Source organism: Pinus tabuliformis, chromosome 6 (genome assembly GCF_031772625.1).
Source record: "Pinus tabuliformis cultivar Carrire ecotype Pingquan chromosome 6, CPIR1, whole genome shotgun sequence".
Taxonomy (NCBI): Eukaryota; Viridiplantae; Streptophyta; class Pinopsida; order Pinales; family Pinaceae; genus Pinus; species Pinus tabuliformis.
Window position 1 is genome coordinate 335,446,545 of NC_142292.1, and position 17,984 is coordinate 335,464,528.

Consider the following 17,984-nt stretch of genomic DNA (forward strand, 5'->3'; position numbering starts at 1 on the left):
TTTCGAAGGATCTGCGGGAATTTTCCAATGTTTCGTGTATAATACCTAGGGTAGGGTTGGAATTACTCTGTGCTTGCCATCGATGTTGGCGATCGAATTTTCCAGACAAGAATGGCTTCCAGGTCTCAGACAGCCAAAGACCTAGTAGAGGAAGCTAAGAAGCGGACGTTGCTGCTCTGTATATGTGTCATCGGTCTCGCATATCTAATGTCCTGTAAGTATTGGGCTTCTTTCCCGCATCGATTCCTTTCATTTTTGGGGTCTAGTTTAGAATGATTGCTGTTCAGTTGGTTTCGATCGTTGGTCATGAAATTTTGGATCGCGAGTTGGAGAGGTCGCTACTTAATTATAAGCTTGAATTTCAAATTGACTGGAAAATTAATAAAACTATTTGATGTCTGGACAAATAATTTGATGGCAGAAACGATGCAATTGTATTTTGAGTATTTAGTGATGTTATCTGGGTTGCTTAATGCTGGTTAAATTCCTTTTGTTTTGACGGAGGAACATGGAGCTTTATTGGAAACAATTTGATGCAACAACCATTCACGTGGTCTATTTTCACTGCTTTAAAGCAGCCCTTTAACGGGTAGGGCACGCTCACCGGGATTTGCATCAGGCTCATCATGGTGGTGAGCGTCCCTACTCACCACTAGACACCACTAGACCATGTCGCGGCGAATGTTGTGCTTGTTTGATCGCTTCTTTGCAATTAAAGGATTTGCACATCCAGGACTTCACCAGTAGTTTATGATGAATTACATGTTTTGGAGTCGTCACAATTTCTCTCGTTGCGCTAGTAGAGGGCCACTCCTTACACTTAATAAAAGCTTGGTCTAGCCCATTATCCGGGTAACCTCTTTTGCTCAGGTTTCATGCCAGGCAGCGGTCTTTTCAGGATTTTTTGATCATTTGGATTGTGATCTTTAAACAAGCAGTGTTAGTAGTTGTTTCACTAATCAGTGGGATAACATTCTGAATTCAATCTTTTCACAAAAGGAACAGAAAGGCATTTTTTTTGCAGCGTTCTCATACAACAGACAAATTCCCAATTGCCTAAGAATTGGAGGCAGAAGGTTCTCCGACTATTCGTCCAGGCCAGTAGTCTCGATGTTCTTGACTTTGGAAGTGAATTTCAAGTGGCCTCGGATTTAATTAATGAGCTAAAAAGACTTAGTTGACCCTTGGAAGAGAATGTTTTGGGATTTTTTGCTAATGCAAAGACAGATTTTCATAATTTTGAAGAAAAAATAACAGTCGGAAAAAACAGATTATATAAAGAATGTTGAAACCATCATAAAATACCATGCTACAACAAAGAAGAGATTGTCAAAAGTAAAGAACCATAAGATAGCCCAAAGTCTGAAATTGCTGGATTCAGTTTGGATTGACCTATAAACAGTAAGAAATGCCTGATTATGTTTTTGAGAAGCCTCCTCAGCTGATATGAAGAGGGATTTCAAAACAATGTTAGACCAGAAGTCCAGAAGATGTTTTCTGCATTTCAATAACCATTTGGATTGTGGGGTAGGCATATATGATATACCTATTCATTGATTACTTGATGAGGCTACACGGTTTTGTTTAGATGCTCCTAATCTCAATATATTGAAGAGGAAAATTACTCAAATCACTGTAGATGAATTGTAAAGAGTGTCTACCACTGATTAAAGCACACTTCTCGATTTTGTGCTTCTACATTGGCCATTTCTTGCATGTCAATGGGAATACCATCAATCAGTCCATGTATGTTAGTCTCCAAACTTTACATGCTTTGATTTGATGTCAGGACATTTTAAAACCTTCCATATCTTGTGATTAGCCTTTGATAAAAGGTGAGTGTTTGTTTTAAGTAGATAGTTTTCTATTTCACCTTGAACGACTTTGAACTAGGGAACTTTCTCCTCCAAGCAATTTTTTTTATTTTTTTATAAAGAAACAGGTAGCAATTTTTATAAACAAAACTAGAAACGGTCCAGGTCCCTTACAATCGATATAATCTCTGTCTCAGAGTTTTGCAGAAATATAATCAGAGAGACCCTATTGCTACCGTTTTTATTTCTATATACATTCCTTACATAATTTAGACTATACATTTTCCAGAGAACACCACAGATATTTACTATCCGACAAAACATGAAAATAAAAGCAATTGTCTACCCGTGGCCTCTAGGTGCTGTGCCCTCTTGAGCCACATCAGATGGCTGGCGCAGATCCGCGATACTCGCAATAGCAGGCTCCGACGCTTGATTCGCACCTACTGCGCTTTCCTTCGCCATTGGAGTGGGAGCATCACACAACCCAAAGACCTCCTTCAACACCCCAATGGTGGCCGTTTCAACTTTCACTTCGATATTATCCACTTTGTATTTCAGGTTGACCATTCCAGTGTTCAGGTGTTCCATAGATTTTTGCATTAGTTCCATATCTTTCCCTAATCCAGACAGGTGGGACAACACAACCATCATTTATTCTTGAATCTTCTTAATTATTTGCTTGCTTGAATTATCTATCATCTCCGCCACACTCCCACTGCGCCCGAGTTCCTTTGCTCTATTTCCACTGCTGCTGTTGCTCGCAGAAGCCATCGTTTTCACAATCTTTCCCTGCACGAGAATGATTCTATGCTTAAGCTACATTACCCAACTTTTATATATAACTGCCTGATCCTTTTCGAATGTGACTCCAATCTTGTCAAAATTTAATGCCTTCCTTGTGTGCAACTCAATCATGACACTATCCGCCATCCCTATCACTGCCAAAATCCTTTCGCAGTGAACCGCGATGGTACTGAGGATGTTTTCATTTGATTTCCCATTTATTAACCAACCGCAATGGAAGCAAATCTACTTGTCCTATGACTTGGATGACATACTCCTACGCGCCCATTTGTTCTTAAATGCCTAGCTACGATCATTGGCTCTCGAGGAGCTACTGTTTATCCCCATGGTATTATCATATTTAATGATCTGTTGTTCCTTGTTTATTTCTATGCTCCAACTGTAATCCATTGAGGATTTAATTAATGAATCTATTAAGGTACTTGACATATGACGTTGCCTTGATCGATGTTTAATATTCCTTGTTCTAATACCACACCCATGTTGGCTTGAAGGTCTGCCATATGGTTGTTTTCTCTTTTAACATGAAAATTTTTATATTCCTATAATTTAATGAGAAGGTACATTATCCTTATGACCACAGGAGAGGGTCAAAGTCTATAAGGTGCTCGTTCCTGGAGTCTTATGCACTTTTGAATTACCACCATTGAGTCACCGACAATGATCAATTTCCTGATGCCTTTAGAGATACTAATCTTCAAGCCTTGCCAAAGTGACACTGCTTCGACTTGATTGTTCGAGGCTTTCCCTAGTCGCCAAGCATACTTTATTTCAGTTTTTTCTTCGAGGTTATAAAGCACCCCTCCTGCTCTTGCCTCCCTGTCCTCCAAGCCAACTTTGAATGATAGATAAAATTTTATTTCTTGAGAATAGTCCATATATAAAATTTCAATACAACTGAGTTGGATAAAGAGGAAAACTTTTTGTTGTCCACAATTTTGATGCTTGTTGTAGATGTCACTACTTAGTTTGAGACTAAGGAGGCTCTTGATTCATCATTATTTTACATGATGATCAACAATGCATGACTTTCTTCTCTAGGGACTATTTCTACATTATAATGAAGTGTTGCTGATAGAAGCTGCAAGGATCTATCCAAATACACAAAGGAATGCCCATCAATCTAATTCTTGTTGAAGCTTGCTTTCAAGTGCTCTTAAAACTCATTGTCTCATTAATTATCGTTCAATGACTCAGGTCAACAAATAGTCCCTTGTCTAATATCAATGGCAACGCTCTAGCAAAGTAGTCACCTCCTAGTATATATGAGGAGTTGAGTCAATTGAGTTTAGCTTGGGTGTTTGGGCAGAATCGTTGTGATCCTCCTCACCCGGGTTCAAGTTTCGTAAAGTTGACATGTTTAAGTCTAGGAATAGAGTAAATGTGGTGCTCTTAAGTGTATATATAATGTGGCTGGCCTAGCACTAACAACCTCTCTCTTGCCTTTGGGTTGAAACTTGAGTGGGGAGGCTGATTTCTTTCCCTGGGTAGTTCCCAATAGCCAAATTTTTACAAGGAAAAAATGTGAGGAGGTTGCATTACTACTTTTTAATGATTGATGTTGTCACTTTTCAGTGGTGAGTGTTATTTAGGAGATACTTGTAGAGTTTTTTGGTTTGTTGAAAGATTGCAGAGGGCTCGAGGCCTCAAAGCAATGGATAAGGGGATTTTATTGATAGATTTTATTGTAAAACTAATAAAAAATTGTTATGGCTTGAAGTGGTCAAGGGACAATTGTGCTACATAGATATGCACAAACTTGATGGGAAGAATCTAGAAATTTAAAGTCAATAATATTATAGTAATAGAAAAAATATGGATTTTATTAATGGGAAAAAAATTACCCAAATGTGATGAAGATGAAGAAGTAATCTATGATGATGGAGATAGGGAAGCTTTGATAGTTATCAATAATCTAGTTGTAGATGGCATTATTTCACATGTGGAAGATGTAGAGACTTCTTAAGAAGCTTGGGATTCATGAGACTTCTTATGTGACAAAATTTGTCAAAAGGTGCGTGGTATATAAACTAAAGTGCCATTTAGCATGTGCTACACAAAAAGGAGTGGTATGGTAGATTAGATAACATAAAAAGACATGAAGAAAAGGTTGTGTCTAGAGATGACATAGTATACAGAGTATACCTTGTCAAAGGTCAATGCAATGTTTCAATGAAAATGCATGATGGAAGAGTTAATGAAGTCCATGATGTGTGTATGGACTAGGATTGAAGAGCCTACCTTTAGTTTGGTGATGTAAGTACTTTATAAATGAGAAAAAGATCAATTATAAAGTGGTTGTTATAGATTTTTAAGAAATTGGTCCTTTTACGTTTACAACAACAACAATAGGACACAACATTAGTGATTGAAGAGTGTTAGTAATTGTGTACAACGCTAGTAGAAAATGCACACCGACAATTGGGAGAGAACCTGTTGAATGCATTAGTTAAATATCCTCAAACATATCTTCAACGTGGGTACATGGAGTGAGTGACTATTCGTATTCCCACAATTAGCAAAATATTATGTCTAATATAAACTGAAGTCGTAATGAATGGACCTTATTTCTAACTGTACTTTCTAATTTAGATATCTAGAGTACTAGATACGAATATTAAATCTATAAACTAATACCCTTCCTTAACGATCATATTATGGCACTGCTTGTTGCAAAACATAACCAACTTTTCAGACCAAGCAAGTTGTAGAAATTGTTTGTACCTTGCCTCTGTGTAGTGCAATTGATGGAAATTAGAGTAAGTTTCACAACTACCCAACCTGATGGGCTCCTCTATGCACCATGTACCTCTCTGTATTACTATCACAACACAAGATATAATATTGGCTACAAAACCTATATCCCACGTGGTTGATACCAAGTCATCAACCCTCTAATTTGATCCGGATTTAAACATGTTTCGCAATAAAACACAGAGATAACCATAAACATAGATATGCAGCGGAAATAATACTTCACTTCATTAATGTAAAATACTGAAATATGCTTACAAACAGTAATGGAAATAAGCCAGCTAAGGCGATGCCAGATGGTAGCTTATCTCTGAGAAGAGATGTGGTGGCTACATGCCTCTGAACTGTCTTACAATGAGGCTCGAAGGTCTATTTATTGTTGAGAAACAATGGAAAACCCTTAACATTCCAAAACCTAACCCTAGAAGATGAAACGCCAAACTGTGGGCCCCGTTTGGGTAAATTGGTACATCAACTTCCCGGGGTCGTAACTTTGGCATACGATCTTCGTTTGACGCGTACAATAACTTATTAGAAAGATCTATCCGAGCATTACCACTTTGGGGACCTATGTTGCCCTAGATTTCCCAAAAAACGTCGTTTAGGGCCTCAAAACGGCTCCGGAAGTTCAGGACCCGAAAAACTGCTAAAAATAGTAAGTTGTGCTACAATTAAGGAAACTGAAAATGCTGAGAGAAACAATGGTGGGGGTCCAGGTGGACTTGGCAGGTGGCCACCAAGATCCACCTGGATCATTCCTCCCCCCTTAGGAAGCAATGGTCCCCATTGCATTGAGTTCCTCCATGAGATGAGGAAACTTTTGCTGAACTTGGTCCCTGGTGAGCCACTTGCCCTGGTGAAGGAGTTGGCCTGCTTTGACAACTCGATACAGTTGGATATTCTGTTGGCGAGTGTTCTTGATCTGTGTGTCCATGATCCGATCAGTTGCAGCCTATTCCATGCAATCTGGATTTAATTCTGTGGGTGTGAGTTGTTCTGCAATGTCGGATGTGTCTAGCAATGGTGGAAAGTATGGCTGAAGGCGGTCCACATTGAACACTGGGTGTAGGCCAAGGAATGGGGGAATGCTGAGCTCAAATGAATTGTCTCTCACAGCCTTAGTAATGGTGTAAGGACCATATCGGAGTGGTCTCAGTTTCCGATAGGCTCCAGTAAGGCGTTCCTTTTGCAAATGCAACCAGACTTTGCCGCCCACCTGAAATTTGTGTGGCACCCGATGTTGATCATGTCGCTGCTTGTACTTGGCATTTGATTTTTCCAGAATGTCATGGACCTGCTGGCGAATATGTTGGATGTGCTTAATGAAGCTGGTTGCCTTATCTGTTTCGGACTGGACATGAGTTGAATCTGTGTGAGTAGTTGCAAGTGGCGTGGCCACATCAATGGGGCATAGTGGCTGGAATCCCAAGCCCACCTGAAAAGGGCTGTGGCCAGTCGAGCTGTGAAGAGCTCGGTTGTAGCTGTGCTGAACATAGGGGAGGCTCTCATCCCATGTGCGTGGATGCTTTGAGTTGTACATGCGCAGAATGTGTACAATCATCCGATTGACAACCTCTGTCTGGCCATCAGTTTGAGGATGGAAGGCTGTGGACTTAGTGAGTTTGGTGTCCAGCATTGACCAAAGACTGGACCAAAATGTACCGAGGAACCGACTGTCCCGATTTGAGATGATAGACTGTGGGATCCCAAAGTGCACCCACACTCGTTCAAAGAAGAGTTTAGCAGTGGCTTCTACTGTGATATTCTTCTTGCAGGCCACCATAATGGCCATCTTCGAGAACCTGTCGACGACCACAAAAACACAATCATTTCCATGCTTAGTGGAAGGAAGGCCTGACATGTAATCCATGGAGATGGATTCCCAAGGTTGACTAGGGGTAGGCAGCAGGGTATAGAGGCCTTGCTTCTTGATGGTTGGTTTGGCAATGGCACAGGCAGTACATGATCTGATGTACTTCCCGACATCCTGTCGAAGATTTGGCCAATAGAAATACTTTTGCAGTACTGCCACCGTTTTCTCGACCCTGAAATGCCCAGCAGCCCGACTGTAGTGTGCTTCCCAAATCATCTTGGCACGCTCGCTTGAAGGAACACAAAGGTGACCCAGGTGGCATAACAAGGCATCTTGAAGGTGAAAATCTGGAACATGCCGACCCCCCAAGAGTGTCTGGTATGTGTGGCCAAATTCTGGGTCGCTTTTGTAGAGAAGTGGCCAATCAGAAGTCTCATGCCCACAAGGGTTGAGCACAGTGGTTAACGCCATGATTGGTGGTCGATTGAGGCAATCTGCAACATTATTGGTGCTACCCTCCTTATACTTGATATTCAAATGGAACTGTTGCAGATATGTAGACCACTTCTGATGGCGATCATTCTGCAATTTCCCTTGGGTCTGTATGAACTGTAGGGGTCGGTGGTCTGTGTGGATGACCGTTTCCTTCCCCAAAATGTAATGCTTCCATTGTAGGCAGGCTTGCACAATGGAATACATCTCTTTATCATAAGTGGGATACTTCCGGACTGTGTTTGAAAGTGTTTCACTGTGATATGCCACTGGATGCCCATGTTGAGTAAGGACTGCCCCAATAGCATAGTCAGAGGCATCTGTCTCGACCTCAAATGGTTGTTGTAAATCTGGTAACGCGAGCACTGGTGCCGTGCAGAGGCGATATTTCAACTCTATGAATGCCTTCTGTTGAGATTCAGACCAAAAGAATTTCGCTTTCGCTCCTCCCTTGGTGACTTGACTCAAGGGCCATGTGATATGAGAAAACCCCAACACGAACCTGCGGTAGAAGTTGGCAAGGCCTAGAAAGCTGCAGAGCTCTGTCAGAGTGGTCGGAGATGGCCAATCCTGAATGACTTGGATCTTGGCCGGATCCACATGCACCCCCTGTTCATCAATAATGTATCCCAGATACTGAACTTGGGTCATGCCAAAAGTGCATTTCTCCAAATTGGCACATAGCTTGTGTTGCCGCAGTGTTTGAAGAACCTGTCGGATGTGGTGAAGGTGTTCTTCCCAACTCTGGCTGAAGATCAGAATGTCATCCAAGTATACCACTACAAATGAGTTGTTGAATGGCCGCAAGATGTTATCCATTAGCCTCATGAAGGTTGCAGGAGCATTCGTCAATCCGAAAGGCATAACCAACCATTCAAAGAGGCCCTCCTTGGCTTTGAAGGCAGTCTTCCACACATCAGAGGGTTCAATTGGTGCTTGGTGATATCCTGACTTCAGATCGATCTTGCTGAAATATTTTGTCCCCTTTAGTTGGTCCAAGAGGTCATCAATCCGTGGGATCGGGTACCTATTACGGACAGTGATCTTGTTCAGTGCCCGATAGTCAATGCAGAGTCTCCAAGTCCCATCCTTCTTCTGTACCAACATGATCGGGCTCCCACAAGGCGATGAACTCGGATGGATGTGACCTTTTTGCAGCAGCGCCTGAATCTGCCTCTTGATTTCATCGTTCTCTAGAACAGAGCGCCGATAAATTGGTCCATTGGGTAGCAGTGCACCTGGGGTCAGATCGATGGAGTGCTTGACCTGACAGTGCAGAGGAACCCCTACGGGGGAGGTGAAGATGTCCTCGTACTCCTTCACAACCTTATCCATCCGTAGTTGTCGTGTGGAGGGGTCCTGTTTGGAGGCCGTGGCCACCATCTTCTTCTTTCCTTGAGGGCGTATCATCAGGAAAACAAATTTCCCAGTCTTGGAAATGAGCTTACTGCATTGTTTTGCAGTAATCAAAGAGATGGCGGTAGGCGGTGCTACCTCCGGTATCCTGTACAACTTATTCCCCAATGTAACAATAACAGCCCGGGGCCTTGATTCATACATAGCATGTTGCTTCCACAAGTATGGTTGTCCTAATAATACATCACAAACTTCAAGGGGAGCAATGTCACACAATACCTCATCCGTGAAGGGCTTGATGTTGTACGGAAGGCGACACTGCTGGCTCACGTGAAGATCCCGTCCTTGGTGAAGCCACCCGATGGTGTATGGTTGTGGATGCGCTGTGGTCGGTAAGCCCAACCGCTTCACGACCTCTGCCGAAATGAGGTTCTTTTGGCTCCCGCTATCGACAATGAACTGTAGCGGGGAGCCCTTTACCCACATCTGGGAGTGGAAGAGACGCTCCTCCTCCTCTGGATCTTCGGGTTCATTTTTCTGGATCTTGGCGGTAGCAACAGTGGCGTTGGGATCCGCGTCAATGATCTGCTTCCCTTTTCATTCCCCTTGTCGGGTTCTGACTCAGAGTCGGAACATGCATCTGATTTTGGAACCTTTAGCTTAGCCACCAATGACTGCTTGGCCCGACACTCACTGGTGTTGTGAGTGGAGCTCTTATGGAACTCACACCATTTTCCCGTGTCCTTTTTCGTCTTTGCGGCGCTGTTCTTTGCCTGCAGCTTTGGCGGGTTGTCTTGGGCTGCCCCGCCTTGGCTTTGTCCTTTGTTCTGTGTTTTAGGGGCAGCTTTCCCTTGCTTCAGATTCACAGATCCAAAGTCTCGCTTCTTTTGTTTAAACTTTTGCTCGACCTTGACGGCATATCGGTACACTATGCCGAGTGAGGAGATGTTCAGTGAGGAGATGTTCAGGAATTGTATTTCTTCCTGGATGTACTTGTGCAGGCAACCGCGGTATTTGAGTATCAAATGCTGCTCCGTATACTTGATACCCAACTTTGTGCGAAAGGTATGGAAAAGATTGGTGAACTCCGGCACGTCTTGGTCCCTTCCCTGTCGCAGTGTGGTCCATTTTATGTATTCATCCTCATAGCTTCCGCCAGGGTAGTACTGCTCCTTGATGGCATCCCGGAATGAATTCTAGGTGGGTGCGGCTGAAAATAGTGAGCCGGTATTTTCATCCTTCTGCTTGCAGTAGGTTTCCCACCAGTCCTTGACGTGGGGGGTTGCTTTGAGAAGAGCGAAAACAATCTTTTCCCGACTTGAAAATTCATGAACAAAAAAATAACCCTCCAGCAAATTTAACCATTTATCTACGGCATCTGCGTCTATCTGACCCTCAAATATGGGGATTTCAAAATTAACTTGTACCTTAAAGGGCGTGGCGTTTCCAGAGTAGCTGCTGGAAGCCGATGCGTCGCTTCTGGGTAGCCGCTGAAGGATTTGGGCAAAACTGTCCATCATCGCGTTCCGTTGTCGCTCGAGGGCTTCTTCGAGCAAGATTTTGATAGGATCTCCTGCCCCCTCGTCTTTCTTCTCATTCGCCATAGGAGGCCGTCGGGATTTGCGAGGCTGGTCTCGCAAAGGTTCGACTAGTTCAAGCCCTAACTCCTTATATCCCGACCTCATTGGGGACATGCAAAGAAAAATAGAGAAAAAGCAGATCGCTCTGATACCACTGATCCGGATTTAAACAAGAATGCAATAAAACACAGAGATAACCATAAACATAGATATGCAGCGGAAATAATACTTCTCTTCATTAATGTAAAATACTGAAATATGCTTACAAACAGTAATGGAAATAAACCAGCTAGGGCAATGGTAGCTTATCTCTGAGAAGAGATGTGGTGGCTGCATGCCTCTGAACTATCTTACAATGAGGTTCGAAGGCCTATTTATTGTTGAGAAACAATGGAAAACCCTTAACATTCCAAAACCTAACCCTAGAAGATGAAATGCCAAACTGTGGGCCCCGTTTGGGTAAATTGGTACATCAACTTCCCGGGGTCGTAACTTTGGAGGAGGCCCCCAAGATAAAGTAAGTACTCGAAAGGAGGCCCATAATACAGAAACTAATCCATTGGAGACGTGGGGTAGTTTATCATTTTCGTTTACCCATAAATTTTGTAAAGAGTGGATTAGTTTCTTGGCTCCTTATGGAATTGGCGGATTTATTTTGTAGCCATAATTAGAGGCAATGATGGCTAAAAATTTAAGCTCACCCTCCGTCTATGTATAATCTGATTTTTCCTCCAATAAATGGACCTTTTCTACATGTCAGTAGCACAATATATGAATGTTGAAGAACCAGGTCTTTGGAGCTTGTCATGACTTGTAAAGAGTTTTACTTGGCCATTGCCCTAGTTGCTGAATATATCACTACTTACATTCATTTTGAAATTCCACTAGCTAAATTTAACTCCCATGGTTGGTACTTTCTAACTTAAATATCTAATTTGCTAGATATGACTGTCAAATATGTATCTTAGTTGTCTTCCTTAATATTCATATTACATATTTTTTTGTTGAAAAACATAACGAACTTTTGTCCTATGTTGTTGTAGAAGCAATTTTGCCTTTAGGCTCTTTGAAAACTTCCTTCTTGTATTTTTTTAATGACACAATTGTTAGAATTTCCCATGAACCCAACACCCGGTATTTGGTTCCCAAAAATTATTACTTGAATGATTACATCGTTGAGTTCATAACCAAAATATTTAGCCCGAAGCAAAAATTACTCGATCTAAATCACATACACAAAAAGCAGATTTTTTTGTACCGAAGAATCACCCTTCCTCGCCACCTGCTCCCTCTCAACAACCAACACTATTCCTGTATCCAAGATCCCATCGAATATACCCATAGGTTGCCCCAACATCTTGTATGACCGCCTCTGTTTGATGCCAAACACTACAACTACATCCAAGGTTGCTCCCTTCGAAGATAGAAGCACTTATTCATCTCGAAACAAAATTCTATATCCAACATCCTTCAAGGTTGATACTAAGAGCACATGTACCATCAACCCTGGAACAAATGTCATCCCCATCATCTCCAAAAATCCTCCTGACTCTAGTTGGAATCTGACACATCCAATCCCCTTCACTTCATGCATAATACTAGTCCTACTAAACACACTACAGTCTGAGCATGTCTTTGAAATACTGCAAAACACTGACCTCATTCTTGTCATATGACTAGACGCTCTACTGTCCACTAGCCATAACCCACTGTCCTCATAGACAACAGGACTACTGTAAGAAACACAGGGAATTAGAAAAAAATTCTTCTCAAATTTCTCTGTAAGTCATCAATCTCAGTTGATGTTGATGCAACCGCGTGATCCTCCTCCTCCTTCTTGTATGGACACTGGCTCGCATGGTGACTAGTCTTGTGACACGCAAAAGACTTCACTTTGCTCATGTTCTTCACAGAAGCAGATCCCCCACTTACCTTTACTTTTGCCCTTTATAGCAAGAGCAAATTTCTCCTCATCATTGTTACAATCATGTTGGCCTGCAGTTTTGGAATGTCTCCTTATCTCTTCTTGTAAAAAATCACCCCACAATCTATTCTAACTAGGCATATTTTCGCATGCGACGATCCCATCAACAAAGACATCCCATTTCAGAGGAAAGCCACTCAAGGCTGATTTGACCAACTCTTCACTATCAATAGTTTTCCCCATTGCTACCAAGTCATCTCTAATTTGAGTGATCTTGGTTAGGTATGATGCAACTGTATCAGTTTCAAACATCTTAGCATTTCTCAGTTTCTCCTTCAACACTGTCTTCTTGTTTTGGTTTGTACTTTGGTATAACTTGGTTAAGGATGCCCACATCTCGAAGGCATTCTTCTTCCCTGTCGCATTGTTGTAAAATGTAACTAGGTTCGCTCTTCATAATTATTATTGTATTGTATATTTCATGTAAAAAGCAAAAGAAGGAAAATAAATCTTATTTTTCAAGCATGGGTTTCAGGCAGTGTTGTTAAAATTGTGATATTATCGTATAATCGTGATATTTTCAACAAAAAGATAAAATCGTGCTTAGTACTCGGATAAAAATTTTTTTGCCCGATTTTTTGGGGAAAAATCGTGGGGATATTTTTTTTTTTTTTTGTTTATTTCTTCTTCTTGTTGGAGGAGGAGGTGACCCAAGCTACCCCTTATCACAAGTAGAGGACGTGGTCTACCTCCTGTAGCTCCTAGTTCTTCAGCTTCTAGAGCACAACAGATTCCATAGTCTACTACGGCCTGCTAACTCCACCGACATCTACATCTAGAGGGGCAAAGGAAATCAGTAGTATTAGACTTTAGTTATTTGGTTTATTTCATTGTATATGACATTATGACTCATGATATGAGATACATTATTATATTTTTTGTTGATATTTTGAGGTTGAGTTGGGACTCAGGAGTCGGGACTTACTATTCAGGACATGATTCACTGTTATGTGTGATTTTAGCACTAGAAATGATATTAAACATCTTATATATTAGTTCTTTTATCATATTTATGTGTCAATGTATTTATTTTATGTTGTAGATGGTTTAGATATTAAAAAAATTGAAAAAAATGAATATTTTTGTACCAAACGATTTTTTCCCGATTATTACTGATTTTTTCCCGATTATTACGATTTTTTCCGATTTTTTCCTCGGGCTGATGTTATCTCGATAACGATTAGTGCAACATTGGTTTCAGGTTCAAGTCAATTTGTTAGTTAAGTCAAGCATATGATGCAACTGTGTCAGTGTCAAACATCATGGCGTTTCTCAATTTCTCCTTCAACACTGTCTTTTTGTTTTAGTTTGTACTTTGGTATAACTTGGTTAAGGATGCCCACATCTCGAAGTTATTTTTCTTCTTTGTCACATTGTTGGAAAATGTAACTAGGTTTGGTCTTCATAATTATTATTGTATTGTATATTTCATGTAAAAAGCAAAAGAAGAAAAATAAATATTATTTTTCAAGCATGGGTTTCATGCTCAAGTCAATTTGTTAATTAGGTCAAGCACGTTCTTCATGCTTCTAGGGCTTTCTAAGTCAAAAGAATATTTGTCATTAGTCAAATTATTGTACTTGAGTCAAGTCCCATTTGGAATTTTTTTTGTAAGCTTGGTAGATCCTTCCTTTTCATTAGAATATAAATAAGTTACAACCACATAAAAACAGGTTAGGTGGTCTCAACTTGCCCATCGGGAAACCAAGTCTGTTGACCACCTAACCGCATGATAAGCCATCCAGTAGCAAAAAATACTGAGTCTATCTATCCAAGCTATATAAGTTTGATTATCATGTCCACATCCATACTCTATTTGCCTATACATATATATGACTGTAAACTGGAAATTAAAAGCTATCCGCATAAAGACTAATAAAAAATAATTGAAAGCAAGCATTCTATTCATCCTGCTCGGCGGAGGCAGATTCGACAGGGCCGGATCTTTAGCACTGGAGCCTAGCAGCTCTGTCTGCGAGAACAAACAAGGGAAGTGTCTCTCAATGCGGCCAAGGTGTCCTTGTTTTTGCATTTGAAAATGCAACTTTCGAAAAATCTTGTTTATAATTAGGGAAATCCTAAACAACTGCCGCCATGCTCATCGATATTTGCTCCATGGTCTTGCCCAGGAGACTTTTCATCAGCTAGTATAGATATAGGGTCTGTTTGAATTGAGTCACTCGCCCTCTAGTGTGACCAGGATCCGGATCCAAGAGTATCCAACCCTCTAGGGTGACTAGGATCCGGATCCAAGAGTCTCCAGTCCTCCATTTCGACTTCATTCGCGCTCGCTTGGCGGTTTAATTCCTCCTCCCATTCTTCTATCAGCCTTTTGATCTCGTCGCTAGTGCCTTCCCTGTATGTTGTGGTTGCTTCATTTATAAGGTTAGCCACTGGCTTTTTGTTGCGTCGCTTGCTCGAGGAGCTTGGTTCATCCTTCGAATTAGTCACCCGAGGTCTCTTGCCTCGACCCTTACCTTTCGCCATTCTGCCCATTGCCACACTGTCTCGGTGCTTGCCTGCAAAATCCTATGGAAATGAGGAGACTAGCCTCGATACTCTTCGCGCCCGAGAAGGATTACCGTGCTGAGGACCTGATATGGAAACAAAACACCAGAATTGCCAGAACATTATGTTTTGTTTTTCCATCACTCGCAGGCTCTGCCATTCCACAAAGTCCGCCACCCCAACTGGGCTTGCATTCGCTAGTCCCCCGGTTCAATTGCATAACAACAAAATTTAAAGATCCCACACCCAGCATGTCCGTTACCCACACCCTAGTACAGATCCCTTTGCCCTAGTTGACGCCCCGTCATAACCATTGCCTTGCATATTCTTCGACCTAGGCCCCAACATCTGGCCAGCCACAGACCCTGTCGCAGGGTGACCAAGACCGCTAATTTCAAGCCCCTTGCCTCCACTTCGAACATTTGTATGACCATTCCCCCAACTCAGGTCACACAACATCGCCGAACATTACCCTTATCAACGCTACAACACAAGCTCTGAGCACTTAGCCTCGAGAAATAGCTAGCCATAACCCTGCTTGCCACCCGAATTCTGCTCAACCATCCGAGGCCGGCATGTCCAACGCCAGATTCATGCCCATTCCCAGACCCCAGATGACCTTGCCCCTCGACAACATCCCCACAACTCTTTCGACTCAGGTCTTGGGTGCACACCCTTAGAAGCCAACCTGTCAAAACCTCCGCATCAACCACAGTGAAGACAATATAACAGACGTTGACAATATCATAGACGTTGACAGCATCCTAGTCTCTGACCCCCTGGTTTACAAGACAGGCTAGACAGAAGCATACCCTTGGGCTGACACCCTTGCCCCCAAGCCAGATTAGCCCCATGCGAGAGAGGAAAATCCCATAGCGGATTGACACCAAGGAGGTTCCAATGGAGCTAGGGTTTTGCCACCAGACTCCCGACACCATGCACTTCCCCCAACCCGACTTACTCCCACGCACCAGCCAATTGCCCCCATACATATCCCAATTATCAAACCAGACATAGGGGAGCATGATGGAGGGAATAAAGAACCATTTTACATACGTGGTAGCCAGCGTTTGGAGCCGATGGAACCTCTGCCGCTTCTGTAGTCGTTGCTCCGCTCTCTTCTTTGGAACCTCTGCACCTTCTACCCCCTCACTGTTATCCTTTTCAACGATTCGAAAACTTGCCAAAATGTCTGCCACCTTTCTCCATGACAGTGATCTTAAACATGCCAAAGGCCCCCGCACCCATCGCCTCGAGCGTGTGGGGGGCGGTCGCATTATTCCTTTGTGTGCTAATCATAAACATTGTCTTAATGTATTAGTTTGATAGCTCGCACCTCGATCAGGGGAAGTCCCATTTGGACTTTGAAAAGAAAATGGAAAGAGAATTTTATTTGAGTCAAAAATGTCAATTTTGTCCCCACAAGGCCAAGTCAGCCCTGGAAGGGACCCATTCGACCTCCTGGATGTGTATAAATAGAGGACAATTCAACCTCATTTGGAGACAAGCAAGCAAGTTCGATTCTTGTGCCAAGAAGAAAGAAGAATACCAACGAAGAAGCGTAAAAGAACAAAGGTCTACGGAAGACAAGAGAGAGAGAGAGAGCAAAGGTCTAAAGATTAGTTTTCTGCCCTAAATCTCTCAAATGTGCGAAGTTGCAGGGTAATTGTAAGGGCCGAAGTTGCGGGCCTATTGCAGGTCTGAAATTTTGTTGTAGGGGCCAAAAATTTCAGATTTGACCAGATTTGGAAGGCTTTGACTTGAGTTGACTTTGATTTGTTGGAAGAGCTTGGAAGGAAGGCTGAATTGGGTCTTGTGGGAGGTCTTGGTCTTGGTGTTTGGGTCTTGGATTTCTCACTTTGATCTGATTCTATAAGAAGAGAAGATTTTACTGGGTTTTCCCCTTGGAGGGGTTTTGCCCTGGCTTGGAGCCTACATCTTGTGTTCATTGTCCTTTTGTGATCTTCATGATTTATGGTTTTGGTAATTATTTGATGAAAAGAACATAATAAAAGTAGGAAGATGAAGTATAAAAACTATGATGAAGCACGAAGACTGATAGCTTGAAGGCTTTAATATATATATATATATATTTTTTTTTTAAAATTTTTTTCTGCGTAATTCTAATCTATTATATTAACAAAGAGGTGGTAAATATACAACATGACCGTAGTCAAGCACTCTGCTCCTGCGGGAGGCAGTTCTATCCAGCATATACATATTTGAAAAATGTCTGATATTGTTTCCCACGCAGGGGAATAATCTCTGAAGCCTGAGACAAGTCAAAAACTCAAAAAGAAAAGACCAGGGGAGAATGAACACTGAGACACAAGACAGTAACAAAAACACATAACCATTCCGCCTTACATCCTTGCCCTGTGGACAGGGGCATTCTGCAAAAAGAGAAGCATGGTTGGCCTTCCTATTCATCAATGGGCTCTTCAGTAATTCGACACCAGCCCATATCAGGTGGTTCCTCTAACTGTGTCACATTCTGGGCATCAGTACCCAGATCTACCATCATCGGCTCCCGCGCGCTGCTTCTTTGCTCCTTAATTTCCTGCTGAGGCGTGGTCTCCGTAGCTATCTGAAAGGATGAAGAGGGGTCCTGCATAGCCCTCGAATTTTCCTCTTGTGTCCTTAAATCTACTGCTAAACCTTCCTCCTGAAACACCACAGTAAAATAGGCTGTGATCCTAGGCCTATTGAGAGCACTGTCAAAGGTGAAAATGGCGGAGCCTGTGGCAGGAATCGGACCAGGTCGAGAGTCAGAGGCTCGAGACCTTCCTCTTCTGCTGCGAGAAGAAAGCCCTCTTCTTGGAGGATGGTTCAAATCGCTGGAGGAGGTGCCGTTGGGGCTCTTCTCGCCTGCCCTC